Here is an 8538-nt window from a genome sequence, read left to right as displayed (position 1 = left end):
TAGCTTTTCTCGCTTTTTCATTGGCTACTTAAAAACGTCCATAAAGTCTCATTGGTTAAAAATTTTACAATAACTGTCCAATTTCTCGCGCGCTCAATGGCTCATTTTTATTATCATTAAGAGTACAGATAGACTGCTCAAGTACAGATAGATAAAATTTTAATTTATTTAAGCTTCCAAGTTCAACTTTCAGCTCTCAAATTGTGGACTTTTTAACCACTGAGACTTTTTTAAGTAGCCAATGAAAAAGTGAGAAAAGCAAGAAAAATTTATACTTTGGTGAATCCTGGGTTGGCGTTAACCGGCTTCCGAACAACCCAGCCCCAATTATAACAGGTAATTTAACCTGACATGAACCGGTGTTCCAATCGAAAACCAGCACTTGTTCAGGGATCAACTTCAAAAAAACAAGTGCTTCGTTTGGTGGTCCTCCAAGCCGCCGGAGCCCAGCTATGATTCATCTCGATACCAGTCAAAATTAGCCCATCTGACCAGATCGGGCTCAAATTAACCTCTTTCAGGCGTTCAGTTAGTTGGGGTTCAGCACGTAAAACGGCGTGCGAAAAAATAAAAAAAGCCCGGCGAGGGGTAGCGAAAGAAGTCTCGCCTCCTCTCGCCGCGCTTTTTTTCATTTTTTCGCGCGCTGTTTTTCAAATAGTTCTAAGGCCCTGCTCGTCTAACATCAGCAAAAACAGGGAAGGCGTCAAAGAAGTAGGAATTTCCACAGATCTCTCCGTTAACTCTCTTTAAAGAACCTAATTTTTGCTCAACAAATAAAAATCGAAAGGACTGGATGTTACGCGGGAAAACTTGTTTACGCGGGAATGAAGTTGATCACGTGGAAAGAAACAAGCAAATTAGCGAAGAGCTCTAGCTCACGCGTTGGAGAGGCCAGCAGGCGCGGTTTTCAAACAGTTGCAGAACCTCGCTGGACTTGCACGCATTTTGGTAAGAAGCTGGCAACATTCAGAATATTCTATTATTCGCCAACTTATTTGAGGATAAAACCGACTTCAGCGACATGATTCGAATTAATGAAGCGAACTGAGGCAAATAGGTGAGTGAATTTACTGCTGGAAGGCATGATATTGTTTAAAAAATATCTTAAAATTTTGGAATGACCGCTCCGTCCGTCGGAACACGTGGTTTCATGCCGAAGACGAAAATTCTTGACTTTTTCGTCCGCCAAAGAGCTTTAACTGCAAACTTTGGCTTTAATTCCAAACCCATTTCCTCTTTATAAAGCTGCCCTAATTTTAATTTGTTTACAGAATTTGCCCAAGCAACTGAAGCTGAATGAAAGCATGAATTTGTTACTCTTCGTCAAGTCTATGTTGCTGTCAAACTCTGGAGCAATTTGCAAACCAAGTTTTGAGAGGTGAGCATTGCAGCTTTATTGTCATGTGATAGTGGTAGCTGTTATTATTCTGTTGCTATTTTACTGATTCCACGCAAATAGTGCAAAATGCAATTGGCAGAAAAGTCGGGTTTCCGAAATATTTCTCTCGAGTTCTTGCTCTGTGCAATGATGGAATGTAAGCTTTATAAGGTCCGTTATAAGCTTAGTGCTTTTTACCCAATCTAATAAATTAAAATCGTTTTATAAAAGTTAAATTGCTTATCAGCTTATCATGATTTAGTTTTCTTTCTCAACGTTTTAAAATTTATAAATTTTAACCCACAAGGCGGCTGAATCTATTTGCGTTTGCCCGGGGCGTTGGCTATTGGTCGTATATGCTGTTGTTGTCAGAAAGTATAATTTGAAACTCAAGCCTTGAAGGTTGCGAATGAAAATTATTGTGTCAGTTAGTTTTAAACATGTCGTGAGATAAATATGGAAAAAAAAAAACCGGATTATCAGGCAAATAGATTTTAAAATTTGTCGACTGGAAACGAAATACGGATACAGTCAGTTTTCGAGTTTTACAAAAATATTTCTTCCCTGCAAAACCTGTCGACATAGGTAGAGAGTTTCCACGGTTATTAAAATTCTGCGGAAGTCTGTGGCTTATCCACAGTGCACAGATACCCATCATTTTGCGTCTTTGCAGCCGCTATTTGGCTTATCGACCTTATCACTACGGTTCTCTCCACTACTCAGAACTGTTACGAGATGATCCAAAATAGCAAATAATGTATTACGCAGCAAAGGTCTACATTGTATCACTCAGTTTCTTAACGTGTATTTAAATCTGTTGCTTAATATTTTTAAGCTTATCAAGTTTGCTGTTTGCTGGTGGTGGAATTTGTTGACTATGGAGTGCATAAATCTCCTTTGTTCTCTCAGTCCAGTTGATGCCATACAGTCCAATCATCACCATACAGTCCAGATTGTCCCATACAGTCCAGTCAGCGCCAACAGTCTAATCTGCACTATACAGTTCAGTTGGCACCATTCAGTCCAATCCATTGCCATACAGTCCAGTCCACGCAAGACAAGGCCTGACTCCAGTACCCGATCAACATGAATGGGGACATTGTAAGATGCGGAGGTAATGGAAGGGTGGGGAAGAAGGGAACTCTTCTCTTTCCTGCTTTTCATTATCTACCGCTACTTACGATTTACTCAGACGAGAAGAGAGGGGAAAGAGTCAGTTAGAAGATTCTGATGGAAGACACTTGAATTAAATGTTGGTCAGTGAAATTGCTTGTGGGTTAGGTGGGGGAGGGTTAAATAAGAGCTCTGGTTGAACCTTGAATCAAATTTCGGCTAGAAGTCAATGCACTTCTGATTTGGCTTTACTTAATGTAGTTAGATTAGTTAGCTGGGTCCCAGGTTTGGGATGGTTCCTCCCTTTAGGGTTTTCTTGTGGGTTTCTTTTCAGGCTGTTTGGACAACTATTGGTTCGACTTCGACATCACTTCGACTCTACTTTGACAACATTTTGGCTCTACTTTGGCACTGCTACAACTCTATTTCGGTTCAACTTTGACTCCATTTCGGCCCTATTTTTCGGGACTTCTTTAGCTCTACATCAGCTTTTCGTCTCCTCCTTAGTTGCACAATTTGGAACTAATTTGATACATCATGTTTCACTCTATTACAGCAGTTGTTAGCAATGCGATAGAGTGAAACTATTTCGACCAAATTATTCTGTTAAAATTATTTCATCAAAACCATTTTGGCACAAAGGTTCAATCAGACACGACTTAAATGTAGATAACTGGAGGATTTAGGCCATTCAGCTTAAGGAGGAGGACTATGTTTGCTACTCATTAAAGTTTAGTGGCTTAACTCCAGTTGTAGCCGTCAGCAGAGGCTTTTAGGTGGGGAATGAGGGACTACAAGAGAAGTTAACAGTAAAAGTTAGGCCAATTGTCTGATGTCACATGTTGGAAGTTTGGTGACTGTCAATCAAAACTGTGGGCCATTAAGTTTTCTGTTTCCTTTCACTGAGAAGTGTTATTAATCAATTGTCTTGTCATGGCTGCTCATCAGCTGTTTTCTGAAACCATTTGAATTGTTCACAATTTTATTAGCTTTCACGTTGAACATTGGCCCAAATATGTATGTTTTCGCTTCAAACTTTAAACCAATCGTCTGTCGTGGCAGTTTGCCAGTTGTAAGCTAGATTCTTCACAAAATCAAATTTACAACATGGACTACTTGGTGAGCATGGAGCGGAGTTCCAGTGTGTAGCAGCCAGAGATTCAAGCAAGGTGGGGCAAGTTCTACACCCTGGCATTAGGTACGTGGAACCTTATTTGTCACCAAAAAGTCTGTTGTATCACACTGGAGGACATCATCCTTTTTAATCTAAGCTTCACAAGTGGAATGTTAATGCCCTGTATCCCTATCGGCATGCAGAGGGCTATATGAAATTTAGTAAGTCAGTCATTTGAACTTTTAAAGCCAAATTGATATCTAGATGTACTTGCTTTATGATGGCTCGCTTAGATTGAAATGTGTGGTGTATTCTAGTGTGAAGCAACATACTTTACTTTCGGCTTTTGATTCGGCTTTTGGTTTGGTAAGTTCAGTTTATGATTCGAAACCCAATTGGCTCTAATTTACCACACAAAGGCTTGGTAGCGTCTATGAGATGTTAGCAGGACCACTGAACCGCACATGAACCGTCTGAGACACCCTGAGTGTTCCAATCGGGGTGCCAACATTTTCTGGCACAGGAATACTTGGAGTTTCTTTGGACGCTAAATTTTTCAAATAGGAATGCGCCCCTCCCCAGTACAAACTAACTTAGGTCCTGTGGATGAAATTAATTAAGAAACAATGTAATGAATTGAAACAATAAAACCAGAAAACCTGTGTCTGTGTTGCTTTCTTTAGTTTATAAGTTGATAGAACTTTTGCTAAGTAAGATTAAAATTTTGTTTAGGACTTACTGAGACCCTTTCTGGGATTTATGGGATTAATTTAGAAATAATGTAATGAATTGAAACAAAACCAAAAAACCTGTGTGTGTGTTATTTTGTTTAATTTTTAAGTTTGATAGTACTTTTGCTGAGTAGGGTAACAAATTAATTAAGGACTAATGGGATTATTTCTGGGAACTGTGGATTACTATTTTAGAAATAATGTAATGAATTGAAAAAAATAAAATCAAACAACTTGGCTCTGTGTTATTTTCTTTAATTTTTAAGCAATGGTACATTTGCTAAGCAAGGTGACAAATTTATGTAAGGACTAACTGGGACCATTTCTGGGAACTGGATTAATTTGGAAATAATGTAATGAATTGAAACAATAAAATGATGAAAAAAACTTGTCTCTGTGTTATTTTGTTTAACTTTTATGCGATGGTATATTTGTTCAGCAATGTGACAAATTTATTTAGGACTATCTGGGACCATTTCTGGGACCTGTGGATTTAATAAACCTAAGAAATAATGTCAATGAATTGAAACAATAAAATCAAACAACTTGTCTGTGTCATTTTCTTTAATTTTTAAGCATTGGTTCATGTGCTAAGCAAGGTGACAAATTTATTTACTTACTGGGACCATTTCTGGAAACTGGATTAGTTTAGAAATAATGTCATAATGAATAGAAATTGCAATTAAATAAAAAAACCTTGTCTCTGTGTTATTTCCTTTATTTTTTATAAGCAATGGTACATTTGCTAAGCAATGTGACAAATTTATTTAGGACTAACTGGGACCATTTCTGGAAACTGAATTAATTTAGTAATAATGTAATGAACTGAAACGAAAAAAAACAATAATAACTTGTCTCTGTGTCACTGTTTTTTTTTTTAATTTTCAAGCAATGGCACATTTTGCTAATTAAGCAATTTGACAAATTGAATTTCTTTAGGACTAACCCAGACCATTCCTGGGGACTGTGGATGAATTTATAAATGTTGTAATGAATTGAAAGAAATAAAACCAGAAAAATCTGTTTCAGTGTTCCTTCAATTTTTAAGGTGATGGTACTGATTTTTGACTGTGTGCAGTTTCTTAATTTTTAATGCAACGACAAATGCTTTTGCTAAACAAGCCAGAAAACTCTCATTTCAGGATAAACGGAGCCCATTTTCAGTGGCTGTGTACTATCAGTATTTAGGACATCAACTGAAACAAATTCAAAAAAACCTGTCTCTGTGTTCATTTCTTGTATTCTCTAAGAGACTTGCCCATTTTCAGGAACATCAATTAATTATCAGTATTTTTCTTCAAGTCAAATGCATTGCATAATTAGCAGCTACTAACAGGTTTCTTTGAGTAATTGCAGGTTGTGAGAAGCGTCATGTCATTGCAGAACTTATCAGCAGTTGAAAAAGAGAGGTCTATGAACAGCTTTTTTCAAGGCATTTTTCTTCAGACAGTAAGCCATCTATTTCAAACATGACAACATGTTTGTTTTCATTTATGTTTACAGAGCACCAGCCACATCCATTCACCTGAGGAGAAAGGAAGGGTGAAATAGCTTTGTTCTTAGGCCATGACAATAATAAACTTTCTGACATTCTGCTGTTGACAGATAATGAAAAGTAAATAGTCAATTGTCTGATCAGGGATAAAATCACACACCATGCATTTTTCAGGAGTGTCAAAATGATGCGATAATCGGTAATAGTCTAAAATGAAACAAAGTTAAATCATTTTAAGGCAGCTTAATAACAATGCTTGGATCTATTAATATTGTCTTCTGAGGTAGTCTATCTTCTCTTGAAAGTCACTATTTAGCGGTGTGCAAAATGATATGCAATCATGATTGACTTGTGTCAGCAAGGAAGTAAATTTACATAAATGTATTTGTTTTTTTCAGTGGTTCACTAGCCTTATGCACCACTTGGCACGAAGTAGTTAGGTGAGGGTGGTTTCAGCGGCACAAATGAAGTAAACAAAATTTTCCGCCTCGGTGTTACAAGGTCCCTGGGCTTAAAGACCAATAGCAAAATGTTCTTTATTTATATGAATGAATTGATGAAAGCAAAATATATTATTAACATGACAGCTCTGAATCAGTGACAGCCTTCCTTTGCTAATGCAGTCAGTAACTGCAAAAGATTTCTCTCTGTTCACTTATCTTCCTTGCTCTATTTGTCTGTATTGTCAGATTGAATTAATCTATTTGCTAGTATGTTGCAGTTGCCTAGTGCTGATGTGCAGCTAGAAAGTCAGCCAAGGTCAGTGGTGATCAATACAACCCATAGTAAGAAGTCAATTTGAACAGCCAGCAAAAGAGAAATCAGTAAACAAGGATTCCACATAATTTCCCACAGAACAGTCATGTCACGGGCACCATGAAACATTCCACATCCCGAAGAGTATCAAGACAGCATTGTTTGAATAATAGTAAAGAAGGTACATTTACTAAACAAATCTAGCTAGTTTAATACAACTTTTATTCTTGACTGTCCGTCGTCTGGCTAACTGCAAAGTTTCTGGGATGTAAAAGGACTTAAAAGCCAGGAAAGGCTTTGTAAAATTTAGGTTTTTGCATTCCATGTCACACAGAAGTATCTAAAATACTGCTCTCCAATTGAAATACAGCAAATGAGTTAACTGGTGGGTGCAGGGGCCTCATGGTTAGTGTGCTTGACTCTGGAGCGAGCAGTCCAGGTTCGAGCCCTAGCTAGGGACATTGTATTGTGTTCTTGGGCATGACACGTTACTCTCATAGTGGGGGGTAACCCTGTGATGGACTAGCAACCCATCAAGGGGGGAGTAGAAATACTCCTAGTCACTGCATGCTATTGACACCAGGATAAGCTCCGGCCTGATGGGCCACTTGGCTCATAAGCAGACTTTACCATTCCAAGGCGGAAACTCCCACATGAAAAGGTTGGGGATGCCTGTCGTCTCGCTTAGGGGTATAAATCAAGGATTGTGGTATCACTTCGGGTGTTCATGAGAAATTACACCTATTTTTAGCTGTCAAAGTATATTTCTTTTATGATAGAAAACTCTCTTATTTCTGTACTTCAGCTCCGATATTCACCGGTCTCTCGAGTACAGTCTACTGGTGAAAGCTCTCTTTCTGAACAGCAGCTGGTAATTGAGCCTATTCCATTTTAAGTGGTATCTTTTTGGGTCAAATAAAGCTCAAGCCACGCCCAGATTGGTCTCCTTTGGGGGTTTGAATCAAATTTTTTGACTACCTTTTCATGTGTGGCATACTCATTATGACCTTTCAAATACAGAGTTGCTATTTTTGCAGCTCAATCAGAGACTAGCTGACGCGTTTATGCTAATGAAGCAAATTGAAATATGTTGTAAGCAAAGGTTAAGGGGTACATGCATCCACTGAGAAAATTCCTGCTGATGACAAGAAGTGAAATTTAATATAACATGTCTCTGAAACTGACAATCTTTATTGTGTTTCTCACACCTTTTAGTATGTAAACATCATCAGAGATGTCTACATAATAAAGATCCTCATCTAATGCTACATGTATATGTACCTGTCATGAAGACATGGTGTGATCACAGTTGAACAACATTCAGTGTCATCCTCCCAAAAGATGTTTCCAAACATAACCCACAGATCACTCAGATCTGCCTGAAAGGATGATTTTCAAAGAAACCTACTGACTCTATCAAAAAGATAAATATCATAGCTGTTATTTATTACCAAATGTGAAAATTGTAAGGATCATGTGTACTAATGGCATCCATGGTCAAGTGTTGATCAATACCCTCCATCAATACCCTCGATTGACACTCCATCGACACCTCGGTTGACACTCAATCACCACCCCATCGACATCTTGGTCGACAGTCGGTTGACAATTGACTAATCATATTTCAATCAATGCATATGAGTCGGTCAATACTTGGCCAGCCATCAACTGACTGTTGATCAAGTGTCGACTGAGTGTTGATTGGGATGTTGATTGAGTACTGATCAAGATGCTGATAGAGAGTATCAATTGACAGATGATTACCGATGCCGTTAGTACACATGATCCAATTGTAATGACTAACAGTGGTCTCAAGAATTAAAATGCAGCAGTTGTGTTGCACACTGTAAAAATTGCAAGGGTCCACGGGTCAGAATTGAATACATGATTAACTACTTTTAACTGAGAGCGAGGACTTCATGGGAAAATCTCAGACTGAGACCTTGCCATA

The 8538-nt window shown here is 38.1% G+C and overlaps 1 long non-coding RNA gene across 1 annotated transcript; it reads left to right on the top strand.

Annotated features, from left to right (window-relative positions):
• The first annotated feature begins 842 nt into the window (after positions 1 to 842).
• On the top strand, positions 843 to 8103 carry LOC149118483 (uncharacterized). The gene is made up of 3 exons (XR_016202690.1): positions 843 to 1057; positions 1272 to 1378; positions 2288 to 8103. It is a non-coding gene; the product is annotated as an uncharacterized LOC149118483 (long non-coding RNA).
• The last annotated feature ends 435 nt before the right edge of the window (positions 8104 to 8538 follow it).

This window comes from Orbicella faveolata, unplaced genomic scaffold (assembly GCF_042242905.1).
Source record: "Orbicella faveolata isolate gen_17 unplaced genomic scaffold, um_ofav_v1 contig_1, whole genome shotgun sequence".
Classification (NCBI taxonomy): Eukaryota; Metazoa; Cnidaria; class Anthozoa; order Scleractinia; family Merulinidae; genus Orbicella; species Orbicella faveolata.
The sequence above is the reverse complement of the archived record's forward strand: the minus strand, read 5'-3'. Positions and strand labels throughout refer to the sequence as shown.